General features: G+C 40.0%; 1 protein-coding gene and 1 long non-coding RNA gene across 15 annotated transcripts in view; both read right to left on the reverse strand.

The window, feature by feature from the left end:
• Nucleotides 1-12,630, reverse strand: part of LOC122480723 — a 38,873-nt gene extending 26,243 nt beyond the window's left edge. The window contains exon 1 of the long non-coding RNA XR_006296646.1: nt 3,326-12,630. This is a non-coding gene — a long non-coding RNA (uncharacterized LOC122480723). The remainder of the gene's footprint in view (nt 1-3,325) is intronic.
• LOC122480722 overlaps nt 1-18,686 on the reverse strand; it is an 86,200-nt gene that overhangs the window by 39,006 nt on the left and 28,508 nt on the right. The window lies entirely within an intron of this gene.

Genomic DNA, 18,686 nt, shown 5'->3' on the forward strand with positions numbered 1-18,686 from the left:
AATCAATCAATCAACCAATCAGTGAATGAATCAGTGAACAGAGTCACAGGAAGCAACGCTTAACTTTCAGAAAAGCTAAAATCTTTGTCTTCTGCAGGCTCCTTGCTCCTCTCTACTCTATCCGTAAGAGAACTTATCCACATAACTCAGAATACTCTTCCTATTCCCCATGCAGCATTTCAGTTTCAGTGCAGTACATTTTCAACTTTTTCCAAAACTAGACTAAAATAAACATGAGGACACAATGAACTTATAAACACTTTAAGTGACCTCAACATTATGACAGAAGAAAAAGATGTTCAAAGATGAGGTTATATTTAACACACCCTTTATTTCTAACTAGTATGACTTGAAATATATAAGTGTCTTGTGATAATATGTGTATTTTTTAATTGTTGTTGCTTTTTGCAAAAGGGTAACTATAAAAGACAAGGTACGGTGTTGAGTGAGTGAATAGGAAGGGAAAGCCAGGATATTGGCTGTTTTCCTGCCAGTACGAGAGGTATCCGTTATTCTATGTTCCTTCAATTCAGTTATGTACCTTCAGAAATTACTTTCTGCTTCCTTCCAATTCTGAACCAGGAGCAAAATCACAAACACATTCGACAACAATATGTTCCTCTTGCGTAAATGTCTCTTCTAAGCCACATACATAATTAAAATCCTGTTGACTCAGGAATAACGTCTCAGAACTGAATGTCCAAACTCTGTAACTTGCTTCCTTTTCTAACCAGACAGCACAGCTGCCAAGAGCTTCTGGGCCCTCTGCCTCTTTTCTTCATGTATAATTATTGTACATTATATAGCATATACTTGATTTGCCAAAGCCTGCCAGAAAAGGTTGCTGTGACTACTCATTTGAACTCTGTTTTTGGTCACATGTATACACAACATAGTGTGCCAAAGCAAAAGAAAAAAAGGAGGTGGGGTGGGAGTGGATGTGCTTAGCAATTTTTTCTTTCCCCATGGAAATGAGATGGAAGCCATATATATGAGATATTTATCTAAATCCATATAGATAGATAGATAGATAGGTGACACAAAGACATATATCTTTGTATAGCAAACTTTACTCAAGGTGGAAGAATATTTTAAAAATCAATGATGTCATACTATAACACAAATCCTTAGTTTCCAATATTTGAAATGAGGAAATAGATTTTAAAAGGTCTTCAAAATATATATGAGGCATAAAATAAAGCTCTTTGGCTTTCCTTCAGCTTTGGGCAGCACCAGATTTAAATCAGACACAAAAATCTGTCCTATTTTTAAAGACCTCTAGAGAAAGAGGTTGCACAATGCTTCTTAGGAAGTTGTTCCAATATTCCTCCCAGTCATAAAACTTACCTTCTAACCTAAATCCCTCACGTTCTGGTTTCAGTCCACTTCCTTCTGCTCTGCCTAAGTCGGGTTAAAGAACAGTTGCTCACTTACCAAACCAACATTATGACAATATTCCCAGTGCTGTGTGTTCTTTTCAGCAATGGAAATTAAACACACAGCCTGCAGTTGGCTGGATCTCGTCTATTCCTTCAAAACTATTTAGATAGGATATTGGCTCTCTTTCAGTTTTCTGAAAGTTCTCCATTCTTCCACAAATTTTCACAAAAACATGTCCTTCTTTTACAGGATTTACTCAATTATTTTAGTGCATATCTATATAAGCTACAAATAATTGGAGGTTTTAGTATATATAGCTAATTTAAATATATATAATAATAATTATTATTATTATTATTTTTACTGGCTAGTTCCCTACTTGCATTCAGGTTTTTGTACCTTAGTCTAGAACTTATTTCAGAAAAAGAAGGATCATCAAACTTTAGTGTGTATCAGAAAATTAGGGAAGTTTCTTAGAAATAAGATGCCCCAATCTTGGCCCAGACTCAGTAAATTATAATCTTAAGGGCCTGACATCTTTTCATTGCTCTCATTCAAAAGTCTTAATTTGGTTTAGTCAACTAGAGCATTAAAAAAAATTTTTTTTAACGTTTATTCATTCTTGAGGGACAGAGCATGAGCGGGGAAGGGGCAGAGAGAGAGGGAGACACAGAATCTGAAGCAGGCTCCAGGCTCTGAGCTGTCAGCACAGAGCCTGATGCAGTGCTCGAACCATGAGATAGTGACCTGAGCCGAAGTTGGACAGACGCTCAACCGACTGAGCCACCCAGGTGCCCCAACAAGAGCATTTTTTAAAGCTATCAAAACCATTGTTAAAATTAGAAAAAACAAACAAAACAAAAAACACACAGAAAATAAATGTGTGTTCTTTTTCCCTTTGGTAAAGCCAATTCTGCTTTTGCTGTTAAAACTGACACATTAACAGAGTCACATATTTGGTGCTGCACTGAACACTCACATCACAATTCCCATTAGCTGGAAAATCAAAACCAAACCTACTCCATGCCTACAAGTTTCCAACACTAGAACTAAATGCTCTGCCAACAGGCTATTGATGTATAAAACTTTATGGCAGATATAGACTAGCACTTTCTGCAAGTACATTTGGCTATATTATAATGTATTCAACATAAGCTATGGGGTAGCTTTCTCAAAACTTCAAATGGGTTCTGTGGATATGTACTTATTTAAAGGACCCTGAATGGCAAGGTAAAGAAAGAACTGATTACTGTATAAAACAACATGGAAGTAGAACTATCAACACAATGGGACGAACTGAAGAGGAGTGGGAAGGTTCTGTGTGACAAGCAAGAGTATCTTTTCCAGGAAATTTTAAAGTGAATTTAGGTAGGTCTGTGCTTGGATCCTAAACCAGATGGTCATATTATTATTATTATTATTAGTGTTGAATTGCCATAAAAGAGGAACACCGGAGGCTTGACTCCATGATTTTGCCCAGGTGGGCTTAGTTTTATTTTTCTCTGACATTCTTAAGCATCAGTATTGGATTACCCTAAGGGTCTGCCTTAGAAAGTCTGTGCTCTGCATTTTGCCACAAGCATATGAGCAAGAGGGAAAAAAAATAAAATAAAACCCCTCAAAGCTACTAAAGCAACCACAGAAATGCAGGTCAAAATGAAAAGGGCTCAGGAATCGAAGCAAAAGGAAAGAAGTGAAAGCAGGAAAAAGATGACAGCCAAACGCCAAGAGATACTCAAAGACAAGTCAGGTGTGCAAAGAGGCATGTCTTGTGATGGAAGCTTTTAGTATCTATTTGCTTAGCAACTCTCAAATATACAATATAGTATTAATATAGTCACCACACCACAAACCACACCCATATGCTTGGAACCAATATGTTATATGTCAATTATATCTCAATTACAAAAAGAAAAAGAAAGAGAAAAAAAGTGTCTATTCATACCAATTTGTCTGTGAATGTATGCTCATGTTTAGCACTGTTTCTCTTTGGATTCAGGTTCATGGTCCTGTTCCAGTTCTTCTCCAAATGCTCAAATTCTTCTTTCTCTGGTTCCTGTTTAAAGTCTCCATTCTTTAATTTTCTTCTCTTTTTCTTGTATATTCCCTTCCTTACAAATCTTATCTGCCTCCATGGATTCAACCATCACCTGAATGAATATGATTCTAAAATGACATCTTTAGTCTCTGTTTTCCAAAATGAAATTACGAATTTCTAAATGCTCCCTGGACATCTCCATCTGGAGCTGGGTTCAAGGGGTCTCAAATCAAACATATCAGCTTTGCTTCCGCACTTGCTGCTTCTCCCATAAAATGTTCTAGATCACCAATTTCACCATGTGTGTGGGTGCAGGGGTTTCCCCCAATGCTGTCAAGCAATTCTTGGATGCCAGTTGGGTGTCCTACAATTTGACTCAATTCATACACTATCTACCCAGAGACAGCATCAGATTCCGCAGGGTAAGGGCTCAGTCCTACAACACTGCCCTCCCTCCATCCCCCACCAGTTCAGAAGTCAGTTGCAAGCCCAGGTTACCTGTGCTTCTGACCAACCAGTTATAGATTGGAAGTTCCCTTGGCCCCCACCTTGGACTTCAGATGCGAAACACAAGTCCAGATTGTTATCTGCACTTCCGACCAATGGGCTCTAAATCAGAGGTTCCCACAACCTCCTCCTCGGGTTCCATTAATTTGCTAGAGTGGCTCACAGAACTCAAGATACATTTTACTTACTAGATTACAGGTTTACTATAAAAGGATATAATTCTGGAACAGCCAGACAGAAGAGATGGGTAGGGCAAGGTATGAGTACAGGGCGAGGAACTTCCACGTCCTCTCCTGGTGTGCACTCTTCCAGACACCCAAGTGTTCACCAAGCCAGAAGCTCTCTGAACCCTCTCCTCTTTGGATTTTACGGAGGCTTCATTACATAGCCATGATTGATTAAATCACTGACAGCTGGCGACTGCTTCAACCTCCAGGCTTCCCCCTCCCCAGAGGTTGGGGGTGGGATTGAAAGTTCCAAGCCTCCAATCACAAGGTTGATTCTCCTGGCAACCAGTCCCACTCCTTAGGTGAAACAGAAAAGTCATTTCATTAACATAACAAGAGACACCTTTGTCTCTCTCAACACAGGAAATCCCAAAGGTTTGGGGAGGTATGAGTCAGGAACTGTGAAGACCAACTATATGAGAAATAGATATTTGGTTATCTAAATGACCAAACACATATTTTTCCTTACAAAGTACAATATCATATCCCATGTCTTCTATTTCTGCTAATAGTACAATCCTCTCAATCACGACTACCTCTCCTTGTGATGCACCCCACCCGTTGGCAAGTCCTGGTGATAACATCTCTCAGGCAAGGCAAAGGTCACACTTACTGTCACTGGTTCACTCCTTGATTAACCCTTCATTACCTCTTGCCTAGACTATTGGAATAGGGTCCCAAGAAGGTTCGTTCCATCCCTAACTGGTTCTTGAAAATATTGGAAGGTGATTTTGATGTCAAAGTTTGATTCTTCCTGTCTCTCCCTTTTTGAAATCCTTCTGGACTTCTCCCTTGCCTGTCAAACTTAGTTCAACCCTGTTTTTGTAAAAATAGTCAGTTTACTGAGCACACTGTATGACAAGTATTTTGCATGTGTCATTTTCTTATTTCTCCAAAAAGCTTATAGAGTGTTTGTGCATGAAGTAGAGAATTACAGTCATGGAATATTAAAATATTTCTACCAATTGTGGATATACCATTGATTCAATAACCTCTTTTAGGTGATAAAGAAGTATTACACTAAATATACATATTGACTGTTAGGTTTTTCTTGATTTCAAAAACATTAAAATAAGAAAAAAATGTGACCCTTTGAAAAAAAGGAAATATACCACTATTCCAGTTTATGCCAAGCCAATGCTCTTTCCAATTTACTATGGCCCCCTTTTTCTAAGCCTAGGGTTCGACTTTTTAGTCTTATTTCCCTCTTTTGTCTTTAGGTTCCTTCCGTCTACCCACTCGTACACCTTGACCTTCATTTCTCCTGTACCAGGAATTTCATTCCTCCTTATTCCATATGTCCATGCAGCCTGGTTCACACCACCTCTCCTCCATTAACTCTTTCCTGATTCCCTAAATGAGAACATCCTCTTATTCTTCTGAACGATCATACATTTTATCCTCTCCTATGAAACTACTCTTGGTACCTTGTGATTGGGCTATGTGTACTTTTATCTCTCTACTAGAATGGAAGTTTCGTTGAGATCCAGACTGTAACTCCTGTATCTTTAAACAATTACCCCCAAAGACATCCTCCTGTCCTCCCTACAAAAACCAGCAACTTCTTGCATATGATAGGCTCTTAGAAAATATTTATCGACTGGACGACTAATCAGAGCACATTTGTGATTTTCCCTTTATCATTCATTATGATCAAATGAAGACTGATGGTCCCCAAGCATTTTGCCACTACCCAGCCAAGTTAGGAGGTTTGGTACTTCAAGAAAAGTTAATTCTCCTGCCATAATCAAGTCACAACTTGAAAGGCCTACCCAGCTGCACTTTTTCTAAGTGATAGCCTTTTTATTTCTCTAAGATTAAAACTCTTTTTTGAAGGAGGCTCTGCAGAACTTAGGCTAAACCAACCTTCCTTTAAAAAATATACAATCTTTCTAAGTAAACACACACACACACACACACACACACAAAACAAAACAAAACAAAACAAAACAAAAAAACACAAGAAGAAATGCTTGTGTGCTGAAGTAGAAATTTACTGTCATTTTGTTCTTGCCATTGCCTGGAGGGGAAGTTGTTGTGGGAAACCTAAATATTTTGTGCTCTTGGCCCTTGCCTTGGCATTTCATAGGAAAGTATTACAGGTAAAAAAAGTATTTCATAGGCATTTGTTTGCATTCCTGATTGTTACCGTCTCAAAAATTGGTAAGTGATTTTGTATAGATTTGTGTTTATTTATTTTGAGAGAGAAAGAGAGAGTGCGTGTGCAGGAGAGGGGCAGAGAAAAAGGGAGAGAGAATCCTCAGCAGGCTCCTGGCTGTCAGCACTGAGCCCGATGCAGGGCTCGAACCCACAAACTGTGAGACTCTGACCTCAGCCAAAACCAAGAGTTGGATGCTCAACCAACTGAGCCACCCAGGCACCCATGTTTGTTTGTGTTTTACAGGATATAGCAGAATCCTGTGACCATCTACCATAAAACTCATCATTTCAGTAGTAGAGCTTGCTAACAATTTTAACCGCATTTTCTTATTTAGTTCTCAAAACAACTTGATGTAGGTATTAATATACACATTGTTGGAATGGATCAATTGAGGCTCAGCATTGTTAAAGAATACTTTCGCCCAAGGTCATATAGATAATAATGGCAGAGGTTAGGGTTGAATACAGATCTCCTTATTCCAGACCTTGAACATTATTCATAATTGTACAAGGGAGCTCAGATGAGAAACTGGTGTTTTTAAATAGGAGACCGTTTATGAAAGAGTCTGACAAAGTGCTGGTATGCCCTGACCTTTGAAAACACACCAAGAATGAATGATTCTGAAAGCCTAAGTGTGGGCATGCAGGAATCTGTGTGACTTTAAAATGTTACCTCAGCCCATGACTGCTCAGATTCTGAGGAAATCAGAATTCTCTATCCTCTCAAATCTCTTTTACGGGGTGCTGGGTGTCTCAGTCAGTTACGTGTCAGACCTTCAATTTCGGCTCAAGTCATGATCTCACTGTTTGTGAGTTTGAGCCCCACGTCAGGCTCTGTGCTGTCTGCACAGAGCCATCTTGGGATTCTCTTTCTCCCTCTCTTTCTGTCCTCCCCCGCTTTCTCTCTGTCAAAATAAATAAATAAACTTAAAAAAAATCTCTTCAAGTTCTCCTGTTTCCAGCCATCTGGCTGGAATTTGTGTCGCAAGAAAATAGGCAATTTATGTTAACCTCATAGCTCAATTTCTGAAAATCTTTCAATATCACAAATCCAGGTAAATGGTGATAAGATGTGAGAATCCAAGGGCTAGATCAATGTTTTCCCAATCTTTCAAAGGAAACAGTTCTCTATCTATACCCTCAACCAACATATTGATTTATGAAAAGCCACCCACAGCCAGGGAGAAAATGATGGCACCAATACTCAGGCCCACCTTGTCTAACCCCAAAGTATACTTGTGCGCCCTCCAGCCATCCTCCATTCTCTGTTTACCAAGATTAGGATTGTTATTTGGCTAATAATTGTTAAAAATGAAATGGGGAAACACAAGTTTTCAGATGACACCAAGACAATCTTTGAAACAAACTGATGTTCATTGGCTAACGCTGGGTAATTTCACAAAAATGTATGAAATATGTTTAATCTTTATAAGGATCTAAAGAGATGGGCATACCTATCCCCATTTTATGAATGAGGATGCTAAGGGTCAGCAAGGTTAAATATTCACCCAAGATCACACAACTAGAAAGTGTTGAAGTTGAGATCCAAACTCTCTTTCTTCCAAGTCTGTGTTGTTAATGATTCTACTACACTCCTTCTCAGATCTATTTTTTTTATGTGATATTAAGATAGAGATGAAGTTCAATATAATACTTCACCAGATTGTCCTTACAAGGATCCAATAAATGTGGTAACAAAAGACAACGAATGACCCATACTCCCTCACACACTGGTTTCCATTTCCTCCCTCCTCTCTGGAGTTACTCTTAAATTCTTAGTCACAACACTGTATCTACATGTCTAACACACTGAACCTTAAAAATGACAAAACAACAACAATTCAAACATTCTGTTATTTTGAAGAAAACAACAATATATCAAGGATACTCTGAGATCTGAGTGACAGACTTCTCCTAGACTGGTACAAGGCCAACTTGTTCATCATGCTCACTAAACCTCTAAACCTGTCTTTCATCAATTCCTGTGGTTCTAGACCACTCACCAAGACCAAAAAGTTGATCACTTCAAGAAAACATACCCACAACAACATGCAATCTTGTTTTCTAGTAATTCCCAGATTGGTTTAGGCAAGTTGAGAGGACACTAAAGAAAGGAGAAACTTAGCACTTCAATTGCTTATGGTGAAACTGGATGACAGAGGGTATAGTTGGTCTTTGGGCACGGTGCTTCCATCTTTGCATAAGAGTACTTGTCTAAGTAATTATTTGAGCATTTTTATGGGTTTTATCCATACACATTCATAAAAGTGGGGCTGACAATGGAAAAATACATACTGATACTATGATAAGAAGGATAAATCTCAAAGAATTAATACAATTAAGATGAAAATGGGAAAACAGTGGCCAAGTCAAAAGCAGAGAAACCTTTGCCTCAGTTGGATGATAGTTGGACTTCAGCCAGGACTCCAGGTATCCAGTGGTGAAGGGAAAGAATTAAATGAGAGAGCACAAACCAAATTCTAGAAACACACAATTAAAGATTATTTCTAAATACAAGATGTATTCAGGGATTTTATAGCACTTTTAGTTTTTTGGTCCCAAGATGCTGTTTACAATAGGTAAACCTATTATTTGAGTCTTGCAGATTTATACCTATTTGCAGGAATGCATTATGTACAGATGTACATAGAAAACTACCTGTACCTAGTTGTTTTGTCTCTATGCCCATTTGTTTAACCTAAACAAAAAACAAACAAACAAAAATTGGACATCAGAGTGGTGAAGGCTGCAGAACATGTACACAAAAACCCAAGCAACTTCAGATTCAGGAGCTGGAGCAAACATCCCAACTTCTGCATGGGGAAGGGCCGAGATCAGTGCAGCTGCAAACCAGCCTCCAGCAGGGGCTCAGGCACAGGCAGGTGGCACTGCTTGATGGACAGAAGGCTGTCAGGATTGCTGCTTGCTTTCAGATGTTGTGGGGAAAAGAAACTAGATACATGAATTGCATTTACATTTAAGTTCACTTTTTTTTTTTTTTAAGTAGGCTTCCGGCCCAGTGGGGAGCCCAGTGAAGGGCTTAAACTCATGACCCTGAGATTGAGACCCAAACTGAGATCAAGTCTCTTAAGTGACTGAGTCACTCAGTCGTGCTAAATTCACATTCTAAAGAGCAGCTAAATATACAACCTCAGAGCACAATGTCCTCAGAGCACAACACCCTCTGACAGTGTGTGCCCGATTTTGTCCTCAGTCTGCAGTTATAGTTTTTTCCAGTCAGACACCCAGAAGCTTTCTTTTAGGTGTGGTTTTAGCAGCCAGCCCTACCTACCTTAATCAGACTGCCTTCCTTCGCACTGGATGAAGTGAAGAGGAAATTTCTACCCACCCACTCATCAGGGACTACAAGACTCAACTCACATCTTCCAAGCCTCAGGATGGAACACGAATCCTTTTAACTACCTGGGCACAGTAGCTGACTATCAGGAAACTGCCTGTGGCTTCCACACATTGCCACACTATTTACACAGCTGACGGAAGTTTGCCCTGTTGAAGAATCTGGCTCTAGAGGATTCCCCTTAGAATTCCCAAAGGGCCCATTCACGCTGTCACACCCGCACAGATGCCTGTGGAGATAGGAACAGTGGGGTTCATTTTCTAACTTCCTCTGTACATGCTATAATTCTTCATGTTTATTTGAAAGGGGGGGGGTGTCAGAGATGAGCTAGGGGCATTACAAAACCTAACATTATATGAGGTATTTTCAAAAAATATTTTAAGTGAAGTCAACAGCCTCCTTCCCCTGCCACCCAATCATTCCTCTGCTTCATTCAGTGGCCCAAACTCTGCCTTCAAGTTCACAGGCACACAGCAGGGCTGGGAGTGACTCCCAACAGAAAATGAACCTTTCCAAGGAAGAGAGAGGGAACCTCAAAAAGTGAACCAACTCTCACAGCAGAGAGGAAGCAGCAAAGCAGAAGCCTTAACATTCTTTTTCTTTAATAATTTAAAGGCTTACTATTAGCAAAGGAAAAGAAAATATCAGACAAGTGATTTTAGCACGACAAGAAGAGAAAGTGGAGGTGACAAAATGGAGTAATTTCCTGAAGATTATAAAGATAAGGGTTAATTTTCATCCTGTCAATTATGAAAATACGTTAAAAATGACAGAAAGCTATTCATTCCTCCAACTTACTACTAACTGGGATCACAGTGGCAGTTGAATCCTGCCAGCCATGGGGCCTGCTTTTCCCAGCTGTGAATGACCTCTTTCACTAGGAAAATTGGTCAGGAAACAACTCTCCTTTCGGGAAAGAGGTGTGTGTGAGACGTAAGTATAGATCCAAAATGTTCCCTCTCTTAATTTCCTTCCCTTGCTGCCTAGCCTAAATAATTAATCTTCCTATATTGCTCAAATAAGCTCCACCTAAATCAGCTCAAGCTAAAGAAGGAGGAGGAGGAGGAGGAGGAGAAAAGGTAACCAATCCTACATATGTCCCACTTCTTTCCTTTGGAAGAGGCAAAAGTGTAATCTCAAGTTTAAAGGCTTAGGTTTTGGTGCCAAACTCTGAGTTTGAATCTTGACTCTGCTGAATGAATATGCAACTTTGGACAAATGACTTTCAACTCAATATCCTTACTTGTAAAATGGGACAATTAGTGGTTCCTAACTTTTGGGGGTTTTCAGCAGATCAAATACAATACACAGCTGAAACAGCATGAGCACTCAGTAGAAATTCAGGATGACTGTCAAGGGCTCTTTCACCTCTAAATGGTCAGATTCAAGCAAAGACAAAAGGCAAAAAACCCTAATATAGAGATTGAAAAAGTCACAGAATTCTGAACTCCTAATGCGGCAGAAGCAAATGAAAATCAATGTAGTTATTCTTTTATTAAAAGTCTAAATGTGATACTATGCTTGTGATTATTTACAGGCTAATGATATGTAAGAGGTGGGGAGAAAATGGTCTGTCTGTATACATGGTGATAGGAAGAGCTTTACATAAGAAATTAAGAACTTAGAGGCACGCCCGGGTGGCTCAGTGGGTTGAGTATCTGACTCTTGATTTCGGCTCAGGTCATGATCCCAGGGTCATGGGATGGAACCCTGTGTCCACGCTCAGCTCAGAGCCTGCTTAACACTCTCTCTTTCTCTCTTTCTCTCCCTCTGCCCCTCTCCCCTGCTCACACTCTCTCTCACTCTCTAAAAGAAAAAAAAAAAAGAAATTAAGAACGCAATGTCAAAATGAAGAACTAAAAAAAGAAAAAAGAGAAAAATACCTCCAAAGGAAAAGGTTAATGAATAAGCAACAAACTCACTTCATGTTCAGCTGATCTTCATAATAATGCTGCTGTTTGGAGACAGAAATAACCTCATATTATAGGTTTTCTGGGGTCAGGGAGGGAGTTGTACTATAAATTACCATGTACTCTGGGCATTGAGTTAGACCCACAGTGAAACTCAATCTCTGCCCTCCCCCCTCTCAGAAGGTCCAACTTAAACCCTTTCTCATCCCCTCAAAAGGGAAGGTTGGCCCTGTGATTAAGCAAAAAGCAGACAGAGTACATCAAATTTGGGTAGGAGTACTGGAACCACATATAGCTACACAGTTGTAGGTTACATAACCTTGCTGAGCCTCAGTGTCCTTAAGTGAAAAATGGGACTACTAACAGTACCTATCCCAGAGTCTGTGTGAGCATTCAGTGTGAAAATGTGCATTGGGAATAAAGGTCTCCCATCATTAAGTGGCAGCAGGCAGAGCCTAATCCAGTTGTCCATTTTATGGATAAATCTAGAGATGTTAAGATCTAGCTCTAGGTCACATTTCATTTCAAAGCCTGTAATTAGAACCTAAATCCCAATTCTCAATTTAGCATTTTCACACTAAACACAGCTTCTGCTTCCACAGAGCTTTGCAAGTATTTTCCCACATTGATTTTGCCCTTTTCTGAACATCAACTGCATTTTCAGCCTTTATTAGCAGTATAACACATGGATACTCTCAAATGATAAATTTGTTCCCTCCGCTATATAGTAAGCTCCCTGAAGTGACAGAAGAGGTTTCAAATGTCTTCTATCTGTCCAAAGGTGTCTGCTCAAGTGCTGGGCATATAATATTGTTAACTGACTGATAGAGTGGTTTCTTTTTTTTTTTTTTTAATTTTTTTGTTATCGTTTATTTATTTTTGAGACAGGGAGAGACAGCATGAACGGGGGAGGGTCAGAGAGAGAGGGAGACACAGAATCTGAAGCAGGCTCCAGGCTCTGAGCTGTCAGCACAAAGCCTGACGCGGGGCTCGAACTCATGGACTGCAAGATCATGACCTGAGCCGAAGTCGGATACTTAACCGACTGAGCCACCCAGGCACCCCTAGAGTGGTTTCTTAAAAAAAAATTTTTTTTTCAACGTTTTTATTTATTTTTGGGACAGAGAGAGACAGAGCATGAACGGGGGAGGGGCAGAGAGAGAGGGAGACACAGAATCGGAAACAGGCTCCAAGCCATCAGCCCAGAGCCCGACGCGGGACTCGAACTCACGGACTGCGAGATCGTGACCTGGCCGAAGTCGGACGCTTAACTGACTGCGCCACCCAGGCGCCCCTAGAGTGGTTTCTTTAGGAAGAGGTTTTACTCTGAGTAAAATGTCACTGTGAGGAAGATGCTGACCAGCGGTTCAGGTCTGCAGAAGATTAGACCAGAAGAAATGGGTTTTGAACAAGCCCAAAGAGACACATAAAAAATTAACTGCAAGGCAATTTAAACATAGGATAATAGAACAAAGAAGGCCGAGGGTTCTCTCCTCATGTAAATATTTTAAAAATAGACGGTCTATTTTTAGATAAAAATAGGGTGGCACGGGCCATTGGTTCCTAATGTGTAGTCTGTAAACCCCAAATGTTGTAGAATTACTCCAAAGAATCTGCAAATTGATTTGCACATCAAACTTTGTAAATAATGTCTTTGTACCTCTATACAATATTTTCCCCCAAAGGCATGTACAGTCCGTTTTGATTTCATAAAACACAAATTCTATAAAGGCCTTGTGGATTTAGTTGTAACTTCTGTCCATTATATTTATTTTCAATCAACCAGTGAAACAGTGGCTAATATTTATTGAGCATTTACAGTGTGGCAAGCACAGTGCTAACCATGTTATAAAAATTATGTTGTTTGCCTCTTATTACCGCCCAGAAGGGAGGTACAATAGTTATCCCCATTTTATGCATAAGAAACAGATTTGTAGAGTTTGAGTAACTCATCCTTTGGTTTTACCGGTAGTCAATAATGGAACTGGAATTGGGACTCCAAAGCTTGTGGTTTTACCCATTGTTAGGCCACTATCTAACTGACGGGTATAAAATATTATACCTATTTTCTTCCATGTAGGAGGTGGGTGTTTATCCATGAACTTTGATGTTTACAAAAAGATTCCCATATCTGTGAAGGTTGGTAACAGCACAAAAAGGAAGTTAAAAGTAGCTCCAGGATAATTAGTCCTGTGACTCTAGGCAAGCCAGGTGTTTAGAACTGAGGGATTCAATTGGTTGATACCAAGTGGTTGAGACAGCTCCAAGCAAGAAATTCTATCATTCTATAATTCAGATCAGCGTTTCCCAAAATAGATTCTGCACAACTCTGGTCCCAAGGGATGCTCTATAGAAAAAGTTTTCCACAGTCCACCAGTTTGAGAAACACCATAAACTGAAGAACCATTCATAGACAAAAGAGGCTATCTTCTTTTGGAAATCTACAATTATACCATCACATATTAAAAGCTCTGAGAAGTCCTGCAGAGCACTGGCTTAAACAAAATTAAACACGTTCACTTCTTGTAACACTTAACAAGGAAAACGTTTTCATTTTGTGTAACCCAGAGTACCCTAAAAATACTTGGGCATCAATCTCCTCTGTACATAACTATGTCATGGAACTAGTTTCACAGACTATTCATAGGTTATAACCTCACTTTGGCAGCTAAAGCATTTCTGTATTAATGAGGTAGGCTGTAAAAGGTGACCTTTGAATCCTCCCCAAACTATCATTCTATAGTGGTGTTGGCTTCCAGAAAGCTATTAGTCTAAAGGTATATTTAGCTAAGGACCATATAGCCCTGTAATTTTTTCTCTTCAAGCATGCAGTAAAATTTTTATAATGACATTCTGAAGATTATGTTCTTTTATTCTTCAAAATCTAGTCTAATGATTCTCAAACTTTACCATGAGCAGAATCACCTGGAGAGTGTTAAAACAAGGATTGCCGAGTCTACCTCAGAATTTCTCATTCAGTAGATCTGGAATGAGGCTGAAGAATTTACAGGACTAACAAGTTCCCGGGTGGTGCCAATGTTGCTGGTCTGGGGACTATACCACTCATCTAACCTCTTCTATTAGACTTAGATCTTGAAGTAGAACATGAAAGATGTTTGATTTCTGCTTCTATCATCAAGAGCTGTCATCTTTTCTCTTGTTTCTCTAAGTTTGACTCCTGAGTATTTAGCCAAATGTTTATGGTGTTTTCTTTGTACTTCACATTTTCCACTCGCAAGTTTCAAAAGCTTCGGGAATCAATGATGGAAGACAGGAGTTAGGAAAGTAATATCTTTGATCAAGCTTTAATAGAAGATATTAATATATTTAAGAGTGAAATCTTATTTTCTTATTTAATTATATACATTAAATTTCAGTAGCGTGAACTCTTCCTCATCTCCTTGGAGGAGTGCCAAAGAAGTATTTTATAAATATAGGTAAGTTTTACATCACTGACACTTGGGCTTGGGATCCATTCACTGGAACCTGCAGACCTTTATGTCTAGACCTTTAATTTCTAGAATAGAAATTTTTATGATGCTAATGAAGCTTTAGAGTCAAGGGGTCTTTTGAAATAATGGTGATTATAAGTATAGCTACAGAATCACAAAATTGGCACTGCCTGGTATAATAGATGTGTGCCTCGAAAATTGCAAGTCAAATAATTGTCAGTTGGATCCTATTTACATATTTATAGATTCTAATTTTAGATGTGCCCAACTGACACTGTTTTCTAACTCTTCAGTGTGAGGTTTCTGATTCGTTTGCCCTCTCCAGCCCTACCTACCTGTCAAGGAAGAAAGGACAGAAACCAATCTTTACTGCACATCTTCTACGGGCTACCTCATTTCATCTATATCAAACCTCTGATGAGGAACTGATTCCAAGAAAAGTCAAGGCCCAGAAAGGGTCCAGTCACATGGTTAACTGGCAGCATTAGGACATAAGCCAAGGAGACTAATCCAGAGTCCCCTCTCCCTTCAGTGCCCCTCACCAACTGCTCTGCTTCAAATCCCTAGTGATCCTTCGATGGCATAGGGGAGCTCCTTCCTTAAAGGACAACTGTAAGGGAGAATTATTTGGTGTTGGGATGAATTACCCATAATCCAGAAGCCTTAAAATGATCATTTTCACATATGTGTCACCTTAGAAGCGAAAACACAATTTGAAAACATCAAATTAAGGGAGAGAGGCAGGGAGGGCACTAACTAATGGATAAAATTAAATCAAAATGTTTTACTAAGAAGGATAAAAAATGTTACAGCTTACAGATTGTTGTTTAATAAGCCCAGCAAACAACCCAAGGGTGTAATAAAGAAGGTATAATGTAAAGGTTCTCTAAGAGTACCTTTACATTCACCTGAGGTTTAAGAAGGCACACGCAGCACTAGCCAGAGTGAAGACAGCACCAACAACTTGCGAGCACTACTGTGCTTATAGAAAGCAGTTCATGGCAGGGTAATGGTGAAAGGGAAAACATCCATCTACCCTGGCTCGGAAACTACCCAGGCTCTGAAACCCTGTGCAAACAAAGTTCTCCCAAGTAAGCTGAGCTCTGCCCACAGAGCATTCTTTAGGGCTTAGTATATGTGTAAGCTGAGTTCCCCACTATTATCCACACTATGTCAGGAAGAATTTTATGAATGTGTGACCTTAGGTTTTTAAGGGAGGCCGCAGAAGTTGACAATGACCTACGGTACCTGTGAGTATCAGCCTTTCAGCGAAAAGAATGTTACTGATGAATCCAGGCTGCTCCAAAGCTCTGAAATCAGGCAAGAAATTGCCAGTGTTACTAGTTACTGGGATGTGAGAGGCACCGCAATTGGGCTGTTCATGATACCTCTGGGAAACTATTTGTAAGAAATAAACAAGGTTTGTGAATAGAGCTCTACTACTCTGGGACCTGCTGGTTTTCACTGGTTGATTTTCTAGATTACCTCGGTAACCTTATGCCAACAGAAACCTAGCTTCTTATGAACAAACTTAAATACCACTGTTCTGCATAGAATGGTACCAACTATTTCCTCATTCAGTGTTGGGATTTGGATTTCTAGATCAGAAACACAGACCAACATTTACAACATTTACATTAACAAGTGACAGATGAAGTTCCTACTTTCATTCCTTCCTTCATGTAACATATATTGACTACCTAATCCTATGAGGGATGCTAGTGATACAAAGATAAGGCATGGTCTGTTTCTTCAAAGATCTCAATCTAATCTACAAAACATACATGAAATGCACACGACACTATAAAGAGACAGATGTTATAAGCATTGTGGAGACCAGAAGGTAGCAGCCTAGTGCATCATGCTTCACAGAGGTGATGTTTCAATTGGGTATAAACTGATGACTAGGGAATTTGCCTGGTGGAAAAAGGGTGATAGAAAGAATTCTTTAGGCAGAGAGAAAATCATATACAGAGATGTGGCATTGAGATAGGCCATGGCATTCCAGGGAATGATAAGTTCTGTGTGGTTGCAGCCTCGAGTTTGAGGGGATGATGGAAGAAGCAGCAGAAAAGTTTAGCTCTTCTTAGCTAGGGCAAGGGTGTGAAGTGATCATGGGAACTGAAGGCAGGTTTGCAGGGCTGCTGAGGCATAAATTCACTGGGATGGGGGAGGGTGAGTGGGATGAATCCCAAGGGGATGACTAGTCTCACCAAGTATCCAATCCAGACACATCTAGACAAGCATTTGCAGACAGAAAGTCCAAGCATAGTGATGAACTGTACCAGTTTAAGCCATCATTTCTGGAGAGTCACTGTTACTGTTTCTCTCATAGATCAGGAGAAAAAAAAAGCCATCTCCTTTCCTTTTGAAAGGATACTATTTATACACGGTAGAATACTACTGTACACACACTGGCCATCTTTCCACCTCACCAACCAAATCTCACCTCTCCAATGCATCCTCCACACTGCTGCCAGAGTCATATTCATAAAACACAGCTTAAAACACAGCTTCCTAAAACACAGCTATAGAATCTGAAACTCAAATTCTTTAGCAGTCTTAGCTTTTCCTCATACAACATACCTTTCTACACTTCCGTGCTTTTGTTCAGGTGGGAATGACATGCCTTTCTCTGCTGTTCTCAATCTGTTAAAATGCTATTTTCTATCAAAGTCCAGCATAAGGGCTACCTCCTCAATGAAGCCTCTTTTAATTCTTCTCATCATGATTCTTCCTCCCTTTTTGACCCATATCATCTTGCTGTTCCAACTAAGCACCAGTTTACTCTGCCTTGTCTTTTAGATGCTCTTTGGGAAGTTTCTTTGGAGTGGGCATCTTGACTAGAGAGAAGAAAAAGAAGGGTCAGAAGAAGGTTGGCATCTGGATAGATATAGTAACTGACTCCTGGACCAGTATCAGGTATTCAAAGGCAGTTCAGCAATAAATGAGACACAGTTAGAGGTTAAGGTGGAAGACTGCATTTTCCAAAGGTGGGCTGCAAAAATATTTCCAAGCTCTCCTACAAAGTGGCCTGTCATCAAGAAAGGGAGCCCAGGAGCGCCTGGGTGGCTCAGTCGGTTAAGCATCTGACTCTTGATTTTGGCTCAGGTCATGATCTCAAGGTTCATGAGATCGAGCCCCGTGTCGGGCTCTGTGCTGACAGTGTGGAGCCTGCTTGGGATCCTCTCTCTCCCTCTCTCTCTGCCCTTCCCCACTCGTGATCTCCCTCTCTCAAAAATAAATAAACATTTTAAAAATTATAAAAAATATATTTAAAAAAAGGGGGGAGCCCATTTCCCTCTCCTCGAATCTGGGATGGCCTTATGACTCACTTGCAACCAAGAGAATGCTGCAGAGGTAATGCTTCTGAGGCTAGGTCAGGAAAAGCCATGCAGCTTCCTCCTGATTCTTTTGGGATGCTGGCTCAACCTCCATGTAAGATTTCCAACCACCCTGAGAAGTGAAACACCCCATGTACATGTTCCAGTAGACAGTCCCAGCTGATCCCATACTTCCAACCATTCCCACCAAGGTGCCAGGCATATAAGGAAAGTCCTCCTAGACCCTCTCAACCAGCCCATCTGCCAGCTGAGTACCAATGAGTAACTTCAGCCGTCTCATCAGGGGCATAAAAATCTCCCAGCTAAGCCC

Source organism: Prionailurus bengalensis, chromosome C1, assembly GCF_016509475.1.
Source record: "Prionailurus bengalensis isolate Pbe53 chromosome C1, Fcat_Pben_1.1_paternal_pri, whole genome shotgun sequence".
In the NCBI taxonomy this organism is placed as follows: Eukaryota; Metazoa; Chordata; class Mammalia; order Carnivora; family Felidae; genus Prionailurus; species Prionailurus bengalensis.